This window comes from Pogoniulus pusillus, chromosome 31 (assembly GCF_015220805.1).
Source record: "Pogoniulus pusillus isolate bPogPus1 chromosome 31, bPogPus1.pri, whole genome shotgun sequence".
NCBI lineage: Eukaryota > Metazoa > Chordata > Aves > Piciformes > Lybiidae > Pogoniulus > Pogoniulus pusillus.
In genome coordinates, this window is record NC_087294.1 from 12,303,271 (window position 1) to 12,322,317 (window position 19,047).

A 19,047-nucleotide genomic window follows, 5' to 3' on the forward strand; every position below is an offset into this window, starting at 1 on the left:
TGATACAAACTGCATGGTTTATGCTAATTCCTGATCTGGTTCTCACACTCATTTGATTTACAAAGTCCAGCTCAGCGACTTATGAGGTCCTCGTATATTCTTGGACCCCTAAGATGAACACAATCTCCCAGCTCAAGATTTTTTTTTTAAGGTAAAGATTAAGGATGAGTAAATAGATTTATCATCATTGTAAATGCTTTAAATCAAGCTTTTCTTCATATTCAGCTCATGTTCAGCTTTGCAAAAAGCTGTGCTTGATGTGTTCTTAGCAGCAGAGATTTGGTGAAATGTTTTGGTTAAACTACTAAGGTAAGAGGTTTTAATTTTGTTTTGCTTTGTCTTCTTTGGTTTTGTTTTGGTTCATTTTACAATTAATAATTTAGTCTAATGTGGCACAAAGAGTAGATGCCACGAGCTACCATTCCCCTTTATTTATCAGTATATCAGAAACTAAAATTTCAAGTAGAGACAATGGTTGTTCATGGCAACCCTAAATCTTTCTTCATAGTGAAATACACTGACTCCATTACCAAAGGATATCTTTTAACTCCAGAAAAAGGCTAAAGTTAATTCAAGTTTAAGTGGGTCAGGACTCAATAAAGTCACATCAAAGTTGCATGCCAGGTTCTTTTCATAAAGTCATTGAAAGATAACATGAATTTTTATGAGGTGCTATTGCCCCCATTAAAAAAATAAACTAACCAATAAGAAGCAGAATTTAATTACCACATGTAAATATGTATGGAGGGATAATGATTACAATGCAGTGATTATAATATGTTTAATTTAACAGTCTATTATTAAGATTACATATAAAGAAACTCAACATTTGAAGTACATGGCACTGAAAATGCAGTTGTTGAAGGTTCAACTGTAGCAATTGAGGGATATTTGACTTAGTCCTATAAATTTTCTGTCTCTTTCAGATCTAGGCTTGCAGAGGGTCGTGTGAAGAATTATCCTCTCCCATAAGGCTCTTGCTTCACTGCTGTTTCTCTGACTAAGCCGGTGACATTAGCCTCAGAAAAACAGGTTTAGAGGGAGTTCAAAGGATTCCAAATAAGCATGAAGCAAATGTCTGAAGAGACTTCAAGGTCTATGTCAGACCATGGAAATGAACAGATATTCCTTGATCTAAGAGTAAAGCCAAACCCATCCTCATATACTCAGTCTTAATGCTCTACTTCTTTATTATGCTTGTGAGCTACCCACACGTAGGAGAAATGTGAGGTTTTCACCCAGACAGTCGATTTGTTCCAGTCCACTTCTTTTTTTCAGCTAAAGAAACCTATTATTAGCTCAAACAGCAACTTATCCAGTTGAAAACACATGTAACATTTTAGTAAGCTAGATTTATGTCAGGTAGGTCATGAACCTTTATTGTATTCCTGTGGTAAATAATATAAACAAGCACAAAAGCTGTTGACCACTTGTAGTGAACTGGCTCCCCTGTTTCAGTCTGAAGACAGTTTAAATGAAGCAAAAAGAGGAAAGCATGCATAAAACTGTAGAAGCCACAACAAATTGATTTTTTCCACTGCTTTTGTTACCTTATGGAATTTCCACAACGTGAGAGCCAAACACAGCATCAGTTGGGATTTTTCATTCTGTTTGAAGGAGAAATGATCCACTCGCCACAAAATAGCTTGCACATAGCCAAAGTCTAAACAATTAACTGGTTAAGTACTTCATTTAAGCAACAAAATAAACATATTTCTTCTTATACCTGTTATTTCTGTGTTTGCAGGAGGATGTTGACATCTTCCAGCTCACTGAATAGGCAGTTTATACAGAGTTCACTCAAACAGATTGCGCTTCTCAAAGGATTATCTGCTTCATACCTGAAGGTATTACATGAAGGCTTGTAATTAAGGGCACAACTTGGGAAGCTAGGCCAACAAAAAGCTTTTAAATCCCTGGCATCTGCAAGCTTGTCTGTTGTACTTCCTTCAATCACATGGGTGATATCTCCAATCTAATTTCCTTCTGAGCATGCTTAAGTTATTTACAGCTCTCTCAGGTGTGTAAGTCTTGCTTTGCTATGTGCAGTAGTCATATTCTCTGACCATACCCACATCACAATCAGAAGTGTTGGATTCACTCAAGTGTTACAGGTTGGACTCAATGATCTCAAAGGTCATTTCCAGCCTGGTTAATTCTGTGATCTACCTGCACATGCACACCTGTGGTAGCTTTTCCTTAACTGCCTCAGATACCATGACAAATGCTGTAGCATTTGAGGAGTAACTGCATTTATTCTCCTGAGCCATTTAAATAACTCGCCCACCTTTTTACCCACTATTTATATTTGACTCAGCATGCCTGAATGTGTGTAGGTTTTCAACACATTTGCTCTAGTTGCACTTGCACTTTTAGTAAGGATTTAACCTGAATGAAACAATCACTGAAAGACCCAGCTCTAACCATTGATTCATCCCATCCTGAAATGGAGGAGACAAAGAATTAAACACTATCTGCAAGGGCCTTTTTTTTCCTTTCCTCCTTTGACTGTAAGGTTATGGTGGCTAGCACAGATGATTAACTTGGACCACCTGTCTTACTTTCACGATGAATTTCACCTTTATTTCACCTTTATATAACTGAATACTTAGTTTATTTCTTTGCTGACATGAGTATTGAAACAGATAACACAGAATACTGTGGTTTCTACTGGAATGAGGGAGATAGTCTTGCTTTCATCACCAGTGTCCCCAGCTGCTCATCACCTCAGGTGAAGTCATGACTTCATGCATCCAACAGCGAGAAAAAGAGAATGTTTCCAACTGAATAATGTCTTCCTTCAATCATATATGTGTGCTTCTAAAAAAAAAAAAAAAAGCAACAACAAAATGAAGGGATTGAGCAGCATCAGGAGGACGTGAGGAAAAGGGGGATTGGTCCTGTCTACATCTACATGGATGTATGTTAGAACAAAGTGACTGTAAAACCACAGTCTCCAAAAAATTACTCTTCATTCTCATTGCCTCTAAGCTGATTTAAGCACTCTAACAGTATGTATGCTGTTCACTGTGAATCCCAGTTGAAGAGCACTGTTTTAACAGCAAGGAAACTTCAGAGTCCTAATACACAATTGCAAATTCCAGGTCTAGAGAAGGCACTTATCTTTCAGGCACCACACCATTCCACAGGAGCTTCTCTGAACATGAGCCCTGCAGGAACCAAAGCCTTTCTTCCTGAGCTGTTGCTGATGAAGAATTGATTCCAGTTGTTAAACTTCATAAATGAGGATACCTGCTTTTGCTTTTATATTGTTTAAATGAGGAACCAGATGCCAATTTCCTCTTGACAACAAATTCCTTTGGAGGAGCCTTATGGACCTTGAAGCAGTTCCTCTAAGTGCTCCCACAGCTGCACATGGACATTCCCCACCAGCCTCACACCTCTTCATTTCAGCTCTTTGGACTGCAGTTCCAGTCATTGTTCAGAATTCTGGGATGCACTGGACACACATCACAGAACTCTGAACACGTATAAGCTGAGAGCATGGGTAGGTGAGTTGGAGCAGCACCAGTCTGACCACTATGATGGTGCAGTTCCCGGTGGGGATGCCTACCTTTTGAGACAGCAGCCAAACAGCTCTATCTACACATCTCAGGAGCTCTGCTGGCCAGGGGTATAGGATGAGTATAGTCTGCCCTTTGATCAATAGAGCTGCTTGGGATTGTGTGTCATGTCTTATCGAGCACTATAGTTTCTCCTTATGGCTGTAGCAGATGAGCCATAGGTATGGTGTGTATACCTTTCTTGTGATGGTTTTAGTATTTAAGCTATAATGACAGTCTTGAAACTGTACCCAGAGGGGGGTACTCATGTGTGAGAGCGTTCCCTGGTCCTGAAGAGCTCCCTGGAACACCCACTTTCTCTACTCTCCCACTCACCTATGGGAAAGTGTTTTAGGAATAAGAATTTCACAGAATTTCTCAGAATGTCTTAGATTGGAAAAGACTTTCAAGCTCCTCGAGTCCAAGCATTAGTTTCACACTGACAAGTGCTTGACTAAACCAAATCCCTCAGCACAACATCTCAGCACTAGGAATCACTATGGTTGGAACGGACCACCAGGATCATCCAGTCCAACCTTCATCCCAGCATCCTTCATCACTAGACCATAGCCTCAAGCACCACATTCACTCTCCTCTTAAACACCTCCAGGGATGGCAACTCCACCACCTCCCTGGGCAGCCTGTTCCAGTGCCTGACCACCCGTTCGGTGAAGAACTTCCTCCCAACATCCAACCTAAACCTCCTCTAATGCAACTTGAGGCCATTTCTTGTCCTATCATTAGTAATTCAGGAGCAGAGACCAGCTCCAGCCTCATTACAACCTCCTTTTAGGTATCTGTAGAGGGCAATAAGGTCCCCTCTCAGCCTCCTCTTCTCATATGTTCCTTCTCTTTGGAGTGACATTATATTCCAAACCAGAAATTCTCAAACTTTGCTGCTGTTAGATTTTATTTAACACATTCCTATTTGAAAGAAATATGCTAATTTTTAATTAAGAAAAAAAAAAAAACACCAACAAACCCAACATTATTTTATGTTAGTAAGTCAGGTATGGAAGTAAGTCAGCTCTTAGCCATGACATTTATTTTTCACTATGTACAAAAGCTATTAAAATAAAAAAAAAAAAGTAACTTGTAATTAGATTAGTGAAGCATTTTAACAGCCTAAGCATATATTGAATGAGCGAACAGAAATGTTTAACCTAAAATGATTTAGAGGGAGACCCACATTTATTTTTTCCTGCCAGTGCAACGTTCCATAGTCTTAAGCTTTGCATTTGCATATGTCAAAATAACATAAGACAGTCTTTAAAATGAGAAAGGAAAGCACAAACCCCCACATTCTCCCTCTGAATACTCTCACATATGCTTGCATATAATATGTGTGCATGTTTACACTTGTCTTATGCATACGTATGGCCAGGAAAATAAACATTTCCAAGGGTGAGAGCTAACAAAGAATGCAACATAGAGACACAGAATGTTGCTTGTGTGTGTATGTTTGTTAGCAGCCGAGCTGCCACGCCTGATTCAAAGCGCTTTCATCTCCAAAGCTATCCCCCCCCAACGCGGCTCGGTTGCCATAGCATTTATCATGCAAAGTCTAGCCCCGGTTCGTTGTTGAATTAAACAACACATCTCTGAGCAGCTACATATACAGCACAAGTTGTGTAAAATATTCTGTGGCAGGGAACTCGTGTAAATATAACAACTGTTCCCACCCTACCAACCGTGGATAGATTTCTTTTCAATGCAGTCAGTCATGCTTGGAATGCGGAGGGCAGAAGATCTTCTGCCTCTTCTGTATACACAGATCTGAGTTTTTAACTCCTGGGGTTTTTTTTGCTTAAATTAGAGCTTAATTGAAATTGCTTTTTTAATCTTCATGGTAGCTAAATAATGGGCATAATTCTCCTTATTCTCATATAGTATGTGTGCTCTCTTCAAGTCAGAATCTAGACTGTATTTTTATAGGGCAATCAAATGCTAAAGGCCAGGCAGTTTTCCCTAGAGGTTGTAGCTGGGTGGGGATCAGTCTCTTGGAACACAGCCCTATGAGGAGAGGCTGAGGGAGCTGGGATTGTTTAGCCTGGAGAAGAGGAGGCTCAGGGGGGACCTCATTGCTGTCTACAACTACCTGAAGGGAGGTTGTAGCCAGCTTGGGGTCAGTCTCTTGGAGCACAGCCCTATGAGGTGAGGCTGAGGGAGCTGAGAGTGTTTAGCCTGGAGAAGAGGAGGCTCAGGGGTGACCTCATTCATGTCTGCAACTACCTGAAGGGAGGCTGTAGCCAGGTGGGGTTGGTCTCTTCTGCCAGGCAAGCAGCAACAGAACAAGGGGACATATTTGTAGCAGAGCTGCTCCAACCCCCGAGCATTTTCATGGCCTTCTTCTGGACTCACTTCATCAGCTCCATGTGCTTCCTGTATTGAGGGCTCCAGAGCTGGATGCAGGTGAGACCTCAGCAGAGCAGGGCAAAGTGTCAGAATTCCCTCTCTGGCTCTGCTGGCAATGCTGCTTTGGATGCAGCCCAGGCTGTGCTTTGCCTTTTCTGTGCTGCAAGCTCACTCTGCCTGCTCACATCCAGCTTCTGCTCCATCAGCACCCCAAGTACTTTTCCACAGGGCTGCTTTCTCTCACCTCCTCCCCCAGTCTGTATTGAGAGAAGATTGTGCTGGCCTAGAAGCAGAACCCTGATAAAGGTCTGAGCTATTTGTACAGATCAATGCAGAAACATCTGGTGTCTGAAGCAAGAGGTGGTTCTTGGGCTGCAGGAGTGCTTCTGGCTTTCATCTCCTAAGTTCTGCCACTCAGCCATGTCAGGCATCTGAATAATTTCTCAGACAAGCATAATTTTTAATACTTCTGTCTGTCAGTACCAGCTAAAACCTTGCAGAAGACTCAGACTAGTGGCTTTTATCACGCTGCAAGAGATGACATAACTTTGTTTTAAATGGGGAGTTTATCTTAAAAGCACTTTCTCTGTATGAGACAAGTCAGTCACCTGCTGAAAGATGTGGTAGGGAAGGATAGGAAATCACACAAAACTCTGCAAATAGCACTGTGAAAGGATGCTTCTTTTGAACATATTAAAGGTTCATTACGCAGATTAAAGGTTTATTATTATCTAGCAGCAACACATAGGCATTGCTAGAGGTTTAAAAGCCTTTCCTTGCCTGAATGGCATGGAGTAAGATTTATGAGAGTGTGATAGCATCTTCTGATTGTAGCAGATGAGACAGCAACAGACATCAGTGGAGGACATTAATTCTGACAGGCACGGCGGCTGAGCGATACTTGAAGCTGTTGTGCTGGACTGGGTTTTGTACTCTGATGTCACCTTGTGTGACCTCAGTTAATGTATTCAAAAAGTAATGAAGGCAAGAAATTCTGCTTTCTCCTGTTCTGCAATATGAATGGTGTGAGAAAGCACAGAATAACAGTTTTGAAACAGGCAAGAAGTTTGACTCAGAATCAGGACTTGTACTGATATAATCATAGAATGGTTTAGGTTGGAAGTGACCTCAAAGATCATCCAGTTCCAACCCCCTGCCATAGGCAGGGACACCTCCCACTAAAACAGGTCACTCAAGGCCTCATCTGCCCTAGCCTTGAACTCCTCCAGGGAGGGAGCAGCCACAAATCCCCCAGGCAATCTGTTCCAGTGTCTCACCACCCTCACTGGAAAGAATCCTTTCTTAACATCTAGTTTAAATCTCCCCTCTGCCAGTTTAAACCCATTACCTCTTGTCCTGTCATTGCAAGACCTTGTCAATAGTCCCTCCCCAGCCCTCCTGTAGCCCCCTTCAGACACTGGAGGGCCACTACAAGGTCTCCTCAAAGCCTTCTCTTCTCCAGGCTGAATTGCCCCAACTCTCCTAGCCTGTCCTCATAGCAGAGCTGCTGCATCCCTCTGAGCATCTTTGTGGCCCTCCTCTGGACTCGCTCCAAGAGTTTGATGTCCTTGTGCTGGGGGGTCCAGAACTGTACACAGTATTGTGGATGGGGTCTCATGACAGCAGAGTAGGAGAGGAGGATCTAGTCTACTAGACCAGTGTGTTCTCCTCTGAGCTATAGAGTATCATGTGGAAAACTGTGTTCCGCCTTGTCTTAGCTCCCACAAATTGATGCTGAGCAAGAAGAGGTAGAATTCACATGTGCTGCAGAAGGTTTCAGGAACATTAAGAAGCAGGAGTGTCAATCCCTTCTGCCCACTCTCTACCTTCTATAACACATTTGGAGGGGCAATAGAAACAAAAAGACCAACTTAGAGCCTGATTTCCATGTTGTGGAAATATATAAAACATCAACAAGTTTGCTGGAAGTCAGGAAATGAGCAGGAATAATGGAGCAGCAATCCCATGACTTTTTGTTTCATTTAGATACTACAGATTCATCTACATAAAAAAGATTATTCTTACTATCCATACCTTCATCAAAATTATCTCTTATTCTACCTAAATGCTGCTCTTAAATCATTAAACTCTGGGTCCATCTGCATAATTTGCTAAGAAATTTGCCTGCCTTCTCTGCAAAGACACAATAATTTGTCAAACCCTAATTCTATATTGCTTTTATTTATCCAGGATATTGTCTATAAATCAGAGCATCCTGATTTATATGAGAAGCAGCTAACAGTGATCTAGCCCAATAACCTTAAATTAAAAAGGGAACAGACCATGAAAGAAATATAGTTAATTGCATCGGATCGTATCATTAAGCTAAGCAGTGCAAGTCCATCCTCTGCAGACAAAAGGGAAGGAATGAAAATGTTAAGTGAGAAGAACATGACAGATAAAAGATCAGAAATAATGTTTGTGGCAAAGCTTTTGAAGTTTATAAAAAGGAAAACAAAAAGTTCTCTTTTTCAGAATGTAGATTAATTGGTATTGCTTCCTGGTGGTTCATTAGAAACTTGTGCTGTTTCTTCTCCTGAAATCATCAGTTTGTCACTTAAAGAGTAGTTTACCAGTATTCCACGGAAAGAAACTAGTCTTGCAAGCCACAGAATCACAGAAGTCATCAGGTTGAAAAAGACCTCTAGGATCATCGAGTCCAACCTATTGCCTAACACCTTCTAATTAACTAAACCATAGCACTAAGTGCCTCATCCAGCCTCCTTTTAAACACCTCCAGGGATGGTGACTCCACCACCTCCCTGGGTAGCCCATTCCAATGCCAACCACTCCTTCTGCGAGGAACTTCTTCCTAACGTTCCACCTAAACCTGCCCTGATGCAGCTTGAGGTTGTGTCCCCTTGTTCTGTCACTGCTTGCCTGGCAGAAGAGACCAATTTCCACCTGGCTACAACCTTCTTTCAGGTAGTTGTAGAGAGCAATGAGGTCACCCCTGAGCCTCCTCTTCTGCAGGCTGCATACCCCCAGCTCCCTCAGCCGCTCCTCATAGGGCTGTGCTCCAGATCCCTCACCAACCTTGGTGCCCTTGTCTGGATATGTTCAAGCACCTTAACATCTTTCTTAAATTGAAAGCCCCAGAACTGGACACAGGACTCAAGGTATGGCCTGACCAGTGCTGAGTACAGGGGTAGAAGGACTTCCCTGGTCCTGCTGGAATGTGGTGACAGGAACAAAACAGCAATCTCAGAATCACAGGAAGATTCCAGTTGGAAAAGCCCCTCAGGATCATCAAGTCCACTCAGTAGTCTTACTCTACAAGGTTCACCCTAAACCATATCCCCAAACACCACACCCAAATGACCCTTAAACACATCCAGGATTAGTGACTCAACCACCTCCCTGAGCAGCCCATTCCAATGTCTGACCACTCTTGCCCTGAAAACATTTTTCCTAACATCTGAAATATTCAGTGCCAAACATTTACATTCCAGCTGCACAACATCTAAAACATCCTAAATATTTATTTGGGAACACTTTTGTGGGATAAATACAAACAATACAAATAGATTTGTTCTTCCCTGGACTGTTCAAATGCAAGTGGGCTGAAAGAAGTTGTGGCACGTGTTTAAAATCAGATATTCTTTCTGCAAGAGTCAGTTTATCTAACCTGCTGAAAGATATTTCCACACTCCCTCCAAGCTCAGAGAACATTCATTTAAAAGAGATGGTTGAGAGAAACACACAAACGTTGTCTATCAGCACTGCTGAGCACATGAGGTTCCAGTCATACGAGAAAGGAAGAGCAACACTGCCAGAGAAATCCATTATCTATGAATCCAACCATGGAAGAAGCCATAAGCAAATCTGATCCTTATCACAACACCTTGACACTTGTAGATTTTCCTACACTGAGACTGCTCAAGTGCTTTGCTCACTGTACTGAAAAGAAATCAACTTTTTGAGGCTCTCTAAAGGAATACAACAGTCTTGACTTGATTGCTATCTCTCCCTAACAAGAGCAGGTTAAGAATCTGAGACAGATCTTTGATATCATACAGACAAGGATCCAGATACTTTCTGATGTGGCTCGCTGCTTTTCATTCATCCTTATTAGCAGTGGATCCTGGCAGCTCCATAAGTGATAAGTAAATAGATTAGTTCTTCAGGAAATGCTTTCCCAGTTCAAACTTAATGTGAGAAAGGGAGGAAAATATGTGAACTCTTTCCTTTTCATACAAGGACTTGAAATCGACTCTTTTTGTACTGGCTTTCATGTAAGATTGTGGATTGAAGGTTTTCGTGAGGGGAGCAATGAGTTTCTACTTCCATGCAGACACACACATTCTTCTCACACACTCAGGAGTTTTTCTTTTTCCTCTGTACATTAGACCAGAAAAGTGCATTTCCACTTATCCTCACTATCCCCAGGCTTTTGAGAACGTTGAAGTGAAATTCAGACAATATCATTGCAGCAGCATGACTCTAATGCTCCTGATGCTTCGACTTGATGAAGCTGTTGTTGGGGAAAGCAATCCTCCCGGTGGATTTTGCACACCAGTGCTTCAGAACGATGATCAGATGGCTACCGGGGGGGGGGAAAGCAATGCTTTGAAACTCTTTCTACTGTTTATTTTTGGAAAGACTCAAAAAAAAACCCTTGCAGAGGTAGGGAGATCCTGCATGCACCTTGCATAAGCCATCACCGCTGCAACCAACACTGCCATCAGTTTTATGGTGATCAGTGATAGTGAGACTTGGTTACATAGGACTGTGATTTCACCAAGCTGCTTCCTGATGCAAGCCATTTGGGATTCCATTTCTCTGCTGTGATGAAATGTCTAAAATGGACTGTGTGCTAGTTTGAAGCTAGCTAGAATGTTTTGGTGAGAAGAACTACATTACAGGCTGTGAGAAGAAAACAGTGGTGATGTCTACTTCACTCATAGGCTCGCTGAGATGTATAAGAGCAAGAATGTAAATACAGATAACACAGTCGCTCTCTGTGTGGGCTTTGGGCTGCATCTCTCTCTAACCCTAACCTGCCATCCGTATGACTAAATCCACCTGCTTCCTAACCCCCCTGGCCAGCCCTCCAATCTTCCTTGGGCATAAGGCAAGATCTGGGGTAAGGGAGAGGGGTGGGAGAAGGTGGAAAGGTGGTTGAGAGCCCTCCTCGGGGCTTAGGTTTCTAGGAGGGCTGTTGTGTTTCTGTATTACCTTTTTAACTTGTCTATTTCTGTCTATAACTGCATATATTGTAAATATCTGCTTGTACATTGTGCTAAGCTGTAAATATAAAGCTTCCTTCAATTTCCAGAGCCAGTGAGTCTAGTCTGGGTGATTTCCAAAGTGTGGGGGGACAGGGAACACCCAAACTATCACATACTGTCACAGTTTTCCACCATTCAGAGAACATCTTTCTCCTGAGGAAGTTTCAGCTGTGCTAGTGTTGGCAGACACAAATATTTTGCTATTGTAATACTGTTCTTAATATGAGCCTAAGAACTAACAGAAACTATTCAGCCTCTTGAAAATAATCTCTTATTACCCTGAATTTCTTTTCAGCCTTTTGTGTTGACCAGTTTTTGAATCCTCTCTTTCAACATCTCAGTACTCAAGACAAGCATATTCCTGTCAAAACCATGCAATAGTCCTTTCACAGAATCACAGAAACACCCAGCTTGGAAAAGATCCTCAGGATCACCAAGCCCAACCTATAACCCTACTCTAAAAGATTCACTTTAAACCATAGCCCTAAACACCATATCCAGTGTAGTAACTGTTAGCAAATATTGACTATTTAATAGAAACCCTTGTGTAGAAATAATCACCTGTAGAAGAGGGAGTAGAGAAGTCTGACTGGTGACAAGTAGCCCTAAAAGTAAGTGGTTGCCTGATATTATTAGTGAGGAGCGAGAGTCATTTGACACTGGAATGGGCTGCATGGGGAGGTGGTGGAGTCGCCGTCCCTGGAGCTGTTCAAGGCAAGGTTGGACGTGGCACTTGGTGCCATGGTCTAGCCTTGAGCTCTGTGGTAAAGGGTTGGATGATCTGTGAGGTCTCTTCCAACCCTGATGATACTGTGATACTGTGAAAGACAGTTTGACTACCTGTCCTCTTAGCAAGAAATCTCATAAAGACCCCCCCAAATAAATCCTTCAGCGTTACGGTGAACAATCTTTGACAGTCAGAATGCACCAGTTCAGCACCTTGACTATTTTTAATTACTTTAATTATATGGTAGTCTTTTGATTTGCTACAGACATATGTAGCTGCTGCTGGCTGTATTTTGTATGCTCTGACATCAAGCTTTCAGTGTATAAATAAGCAGACTTTGAATGTCATTTGCACTATCTGTAATGTCACTTCCTATCTTTTCTTTCTATTTTTACAGTGCAGTAATTCAGCATTTGACGTTCCAGAGATTCAGGTTAATGCTACACTACAAGGTTTTAGAGACATTTTGCTGCTATTCTGTCTTTACTACTTAAGCAGTCAGCTGTTCCCACACAGAGAAGTGGTTAATTGTTACACAGATAATATTTTAACATTTATGGGAGTCTGCAGGGATGCTCAATTGAGAAAAGAGGAAAATACCCAAGTCCTCAATGTTTCTCAAGGTAAAAATGCCAAGTCCAGCACTTGGGTCAAAACAATCCCAAACAACACTACAGGTGTGGGTGCCTGGCAGAAAGGGACCTGGGGGTTGTAATAGACAGCTGAATATGAGCCAGAAGTGAGCCCAGGTGGCCAAGATGGTCAATGGCATCCTGGCTTCTATTAAAAGTTGTGCCAATTGTCCCTTTGTACTTGTTTGGTGAGGCCACACCTCGAGTAGTGTGTTCAGTTTTGGGCACCACAATACAAGAGAGATGTGGAGGTGCTGAAGCCAGTGTAGAGGAGGGCAAGGAAGCTGGGGAAGGGTCTGGAGAATAAATCTGATGAGGAGCGACTGAGGGAGCTGGGGATGGGTAGTGTGAAAAAAAGGAGACTTTGTTGCTGTCTACAACTACCTGCAGGGATGTTGTGGAGAGGCTGCTGCTGGTCTCTTCTCACAGGTAACTGGAGACAGAACAAGCAGGAATAACCTCAAGCTGAGACTGAGTAAGTTTAGATTGGACATTAGGAAAAGGTTTCTCAGCGGAATGAGCTGGCCAGGGAGGTGGTTGAGTCACCAACCCTAGATGTGCTTAAGGGTCATTTGGGTGTGGTGCTTAGGGATATATTTTAAGGTGAGTCTTGTAGAGTAGAGTTATAGGTTGGACTTGGTGAGGGGCTTTTCCAGCCTGTGATTCTCTGATTCTCTACATTTGCAAGTATACTATAATTTGCTTCATTGCCAAATGACTTCTCAACCTTCTACATGGCAAATTTAAATACTCTCAGCTCTTTAATTTTTGAGTAGAACCAGTTATCAAACTATTTTTCATTATATAAGTGGTATGACTCATGCAACACATTTAACATGATAGGACAAAGTTAAAAGAGGTACTTCATAGCCTATCCTACAAAGAACATATACAAAATAACCCCATTCTCACTGTGCATGTAATGCTACCATCACCCAGGTATGCAGCAAAACTCTGCCTCGCATGACATCCTTAAGTCCTAAATGTTTCCATTCAAGTCAATTTTCATGGTAATAAAATCTTCTTTCGAATGCCATTACTATAAGCAGTTACACCATTTATCCCATAATAAATTATTTCTTGGAAAATGCTGTTTACAAGCTGAGTTTCTTTACTCTGGGCTGACTGCCACCTCATTTTGGCTCGCTTCATAGGACTCGGCATTTAAATATGGCTATAAATTGGTATAAATCTGCTGCAAGATTCTCCTACATCTCTCCACTCAGAAATACAATCTCTTTGCCCTCTCCAGCTTCTGAGAAACAGCACACCACTCCAATACTCATTGAATGTGTCCTTCATTCAACAGAGATAATTAGTTTCAGTTACTTAAACTGAGCAACTATTTCCCTTCAAAGAGGATATTATATTTGCCCAACTGCATTTAAGCGCTGAACACTGTAAAGGATAAAGTTTCCTGAGCATGGCATTTTTGGGGGGTCTCTTTCCTAGTAGAAGGCTGAGCTGTCTGTTACAAGAGTCAATAGAAAGCTACAGACTAAGGGATGAAAATTCACAGACTGCTGAGCACAGGCACTTTTTTCCCTCCCCCCCCAGGCAACTCATAGTGAATCTTTCCCATACAATTAATATCCTTATCACATGCACTAAGTAAGCATGAAAGGTAGGTTGCTGATTTTCTAGTGTGTTATGAAACAATCAAGATTGAGCTGAGCTAAGTAAGAAAGATATTAGTCTGCAGACATCCTTGAAAGACCTATTGGGACAAAGAACCCAACAGTTTGAACATTTTTGCTTGTCTCAATTAATTTTCCTTGTCCTAATTAATGTCTGTAAGTACCTGAGAGGTGGGTGCCAAGTGGAGGAGGCAATCTCTTTTTGGTGGTGCACAGTAATAAGGCAAGTAACAATGGATCCAAACTTCAGCATAGAAGATTTCACCTCAACATGAGGAGAAGCTTTACAGTGAGGATAACAGAACACTGGGACAAGCTGCCCAGGTTGGTTGTGCAGTCTCCTCCTTCCAGAACCCTCCTGTATGCATTCCTGTGTGGACTACCCTGGGTGATCCTGGTTTTGCCAGGGAGGTTGGACTCAATGATCTCTGGAGGTCCCTTCCAACCTCTAACAATCTGTGAGTCTGTGATTCTGTGATTAAAGAGACCTTTCCACTATTTCTTTTTCCAGCAAGACATTCACAGTGCAGATGCTGTGCTTTCATTCCAGTCAGAACAGAGACCTGCTACACAACTTCGCCTTTAATTTTTGGCTAAACAAACAGGCAAACAGTAGATGAAACTAATGGAGAGCTTAATTATATCAATCCATCAACTCATAAATTTGCTTCCTCTCAGAATAGCAGGCACTGCCTTTAAATCCAGAAGGACTGATGGCAAGATACCAAGCTTAAAATTCTCCCACTGTCATAGGCTGTTTTACTAATTATCCAGATTCCAAGGCAATCATACAACCGTAATCATTCACCTCACGCCTGGAAACATAAGTCTTGTTCTTTTGATGAATATTTATAAGACAGTGTAAAGCAGTCTACTTTCTTTTCCCTTCAGGCAAGACAATTTGGAGTTCATCAATATGTATTACCAAGGACTTTTATAAAAGGCACTTCAAAGGAAATTCATCAGGCATTCCTTTTGTCTTGATTTCTGTTAGACTGATACTTCCTTTTGACAAGTATCAATAAATTGTCTTCTGATGGCTAGAAACTTGACGACTTACTCAGAAACTTCCTCATGCAGTAAAGTCTGGGGTTTTAAGCTTCCAATGAAATATTTAGCATCTAGCTTCTAACTTATGAATAAAGGAGGGCAGAGGATGTAAATGAAGGATAAAATAATCAATGTGTCTATATAGTCAGTCTGTGACATACTTTGCTTTCACAGATGACAAGAATTTACCACTTAAGATGACCTACATTCCCTATTACTTTTCCCATTTGACTTTTGACCATATTTGGAATTCCTTAAAACAAAAAATTGACACTTGATCCTGAGTGCTCAGGCTGAGCAATAAGCAAATTAAAACCAGATTAATGCAGATACATAGTGTTGAATGACAGAATGTCTCTGCCCCAGTTGGTTATTACTTTCCCTCCTTTGGATGCTGTCAGAAGGGCTCGTGTTTCTGGGAAAGGAGAGTGGGATGTTAAAGCAGAACAAGGAAAAAAACATGCTTTTCTGATTAATATGTAATAAAAATGCTTTAATGTTTCATACTGTTTCCTTTCCTCATTTAGAAGTATCTATCACCTTTGTGATGATTTGAGAAATATGTAAGCACAAGCAAATTATTACAGAGCATGCAAAATGCACAATGTGATGATAAAGCAAGTAGCAAATGCAGCAATGGCAAAAATCATGCAGAACAAAGAAAACAATTAAAAATAAAAACATTGCTTAGCATGTTGCTGATTTTTTTGTTATTTAAATAAGAAATGTGTCAATAGTAGGACTACTTTATGGATGTGTGCATGTGAATTGCAATTTTAGCTTCAAAAAGAATGGCAAGCGTTTCTGCAAGTGAAAGTGAGCTCTCCAGTCACATTGCTCTGTAATGAGCCTACATACCATGATTAGGCTGCTTTTAGTTCCTGGGCAGCAGAATCACAGCATCACAGAATGTGAAAGGTTGGAGGGCACCTCCACAGATCATTGAGTCCAATCCCTCTGCCAAAGCAGCATCACTTAGGGTAGTCTGCACTGGAATGTATCCAGGCATGTTTGGAAAGTCTCCAGAGAAAGAGACTCCACAGTCATTGAATCAACCAAGTTGGAAGAGACCTCCAAAATCATCCAGTCCAACCTAGCACCCATCCCTACCCAATCAACTAGACCATGGCACTAAGAGCCTCATCCAGGCTTTTACTGAACACCTACGAATGTCTCTGGGCAGTCTATTGCAGTATTCCACCACCCTCACTGTAAAGAAGTTTCTCCTCGTCTTGAGGTGAAATCTTCTGTGTTCAAGTTCATGCCCATTGCTTCTTGTCTTATTGCTGTGGACCACTGAAAAGAAGCAGTAGCCTGAAGGGTTAGACATTTCAGTCTTCAGTGAAGTACATACAGCAAAGGTTTAACTTCTTCTGCATGCTTAGTGATATGCTTTGGTCATTTATGAAACCTTTTGGAAGTAAAATTGCTTCTCACATTGCACAATTGAGGGTCTAGTCTGTGTGGGCATTGAGGGAAGTGAGGGGTGGTGAGCACTGTTCTTCTAAAACACCTATAATGTCACAAGCACCTCAGCAGGTTGTGTCTTGTCTTGAAATTGTCTGAAGGAACCTCCTATGGCTCTTGACCTTCTATGACTTTTTATCTGAGGAAAGTGCAATAAAATTGATGAACGTTAATTTGTCATTTGGATCTAATTTAAGTAGATGAAGATGCAAACTACCCAAGGGATTTTGTAAACTCCCTCCCAGGAACAAGCAAAAAAATTAAAGCCAAAACAAAACAAACAAACAAACAAACAACCACCCAGAAAACAAACAAACAAACAAAACCCCAGAAAAACAAGTAGAAAAACAAAAAGGAAAAGGAAAAGGAAAAGGAAAAGAAAGAGAAAGAGAAAGAGAAAGAGAAAGAGAAAGAGAAAGAGAAAGAGAAAGAGAAAGAGAAAGAGAAAGAGAAAAGGAAAAAGAAAATGAAAATAAAAAGGAAAATAAAAAGTGAAAGGAAAATAAAAATAAAAACAATTAAAAGGAGATGAAAAGGGAAAAGGAAAAGAAAAGGAAGAAGACAAAGGAAAAGGAAAAGGAAAGGGAAAAGGAAAAGGAAAAGGAAAAAGAAAAGAGAGAGAAAGAAAGAAAAAAGGGGGGGAAGGAAAAGGAAAAGAAAAAAAAGGAAAATAAAAAGTGAAAGGGAAATAAAAAATAATAATAAAAGTAAAAATAACAATAAAAAGAAGAAGAAAAAAGGAAAAGGAAAAGAGAAAGAAAGGAAAAGGAAAAAAAAGAAAGAGAAAGAAAGAAAAAAAAAGAAAATAAAAAGGAAAATGAAAAGGAAAATAAAAAATAATAAAAATAAAAAGGACCAGAAAAGGGAAAAGGAAAAGAAAAAGAAGAAAAAGAAGAAAAAGAGGGAAAAAAGGGGAAAGAAGGAAAAGGAAAATAAAAAGGAAAAGGAAAAGAAAAAAGTGAAAAGAAAAGGAAACAAATAACAGAAGAAAAAAAGAATAAAGAAAAAAAGGGGGGGAGGGAAAGAGACAAAATAAGAAGGAAAGGATCACAAAAGGAGGAGGAAAAAGAAAGAGTCAAATTTTCCTTGGCAACAAAGATTTACAGTGCAAAAAGAGGCAAACAGCAGAAGGCCTGATGAAGGAATTGCACAGAGCAGACACTGTATGGGGATGTTCTGAAAAAGAATGGGTAGATTTTTAGTCACTGGGTACGAGTTCTCCTTAAAACTTTCTTTTCATGTTATTGAGGTACAGACAGACTCTAAATCTGCAGTAGGTAATAAGAACTTTAATTATCTGAATAAGAGGGAAAAAAACATTGTTACAGAACACATTCAGTATTGTGTAGTTTTATATATGGTAAAGCTAAGTTCTGTATATCTAGAAAATAAAGAATAAAGTAGTAGAAGCTCTGAAGGATACTTCTCAATGGCATAGTTCTTAACCTGATAAAACTAACAGACCATGGCATGTGAACTAGGCTTACCACCCCATAGCTGCTGTGCATTGGTCTCACCTAGCTTGGATTGTTTATCAAAGGAAAGAGGGGAAATTTAATTTTCTCTACCTTTCCCTGAAAAGAAAACAACCAAAAAAAACCCCACCACAGGCTTATTTTCCATACAAATACATTTTTCTGCCAAATGAAATGCTTAATGTTTAGATCTGGGGAAAAAAAAAACAACTGTGGCTCTTGTGGACATCTAATTAGAATAATTCACTGTCTCAGTGATTGTGCTTAATGCATTTTTCCTGGATCAATATTTAATATGCTACCTCAGGTGTTTCTGCCTTAGGATTTTGATATCTATTTCCTAATTACAACAGAGCAGTTGTAATGCTGAAGCTTGTGCCACGGCCAGGAGAATTTCTAAGGAGGAGTTCAACACACACTTTAAAATATTCATGACAGGTTAAACTGTTAGGACTTGTGAAATTTCAGGATGAAAATAGGTGACTATTGCCTCATGCTCCCCCTGTTAAATAAGTGCATGCTAAGAGATGGCTGAAACTTCCCTAGGGTTCAGTTCGTGACAGGACACATTTATTTCAAGCCTTGGCTAGAAAAAAAAGCTATACCAAACCTAAACAATGTAAGTGGGAGGAATGACATATGACAGTCAGCCTCCTGGGATATCATCCTGCTGAACTTCCAAAGCTCCTGGCACTATGTCTTCAGCTCAATGCAAATTTTAAGGTCGGCAACAAAATGCAGTGTCCTTGAGTGACCTTTGCATAAAAGCACATATGAAGCCCTATGCCTTGCAGCTCTCCTTCTCATGCAGTTCTCTGTCCTGCCTACTCTTTCTTTGACACTGTGATTTTTACAACCATTTTGACATGCTCAATGTCAGATGTCAGTGCAGAGAAGGAATCAGCAGGAC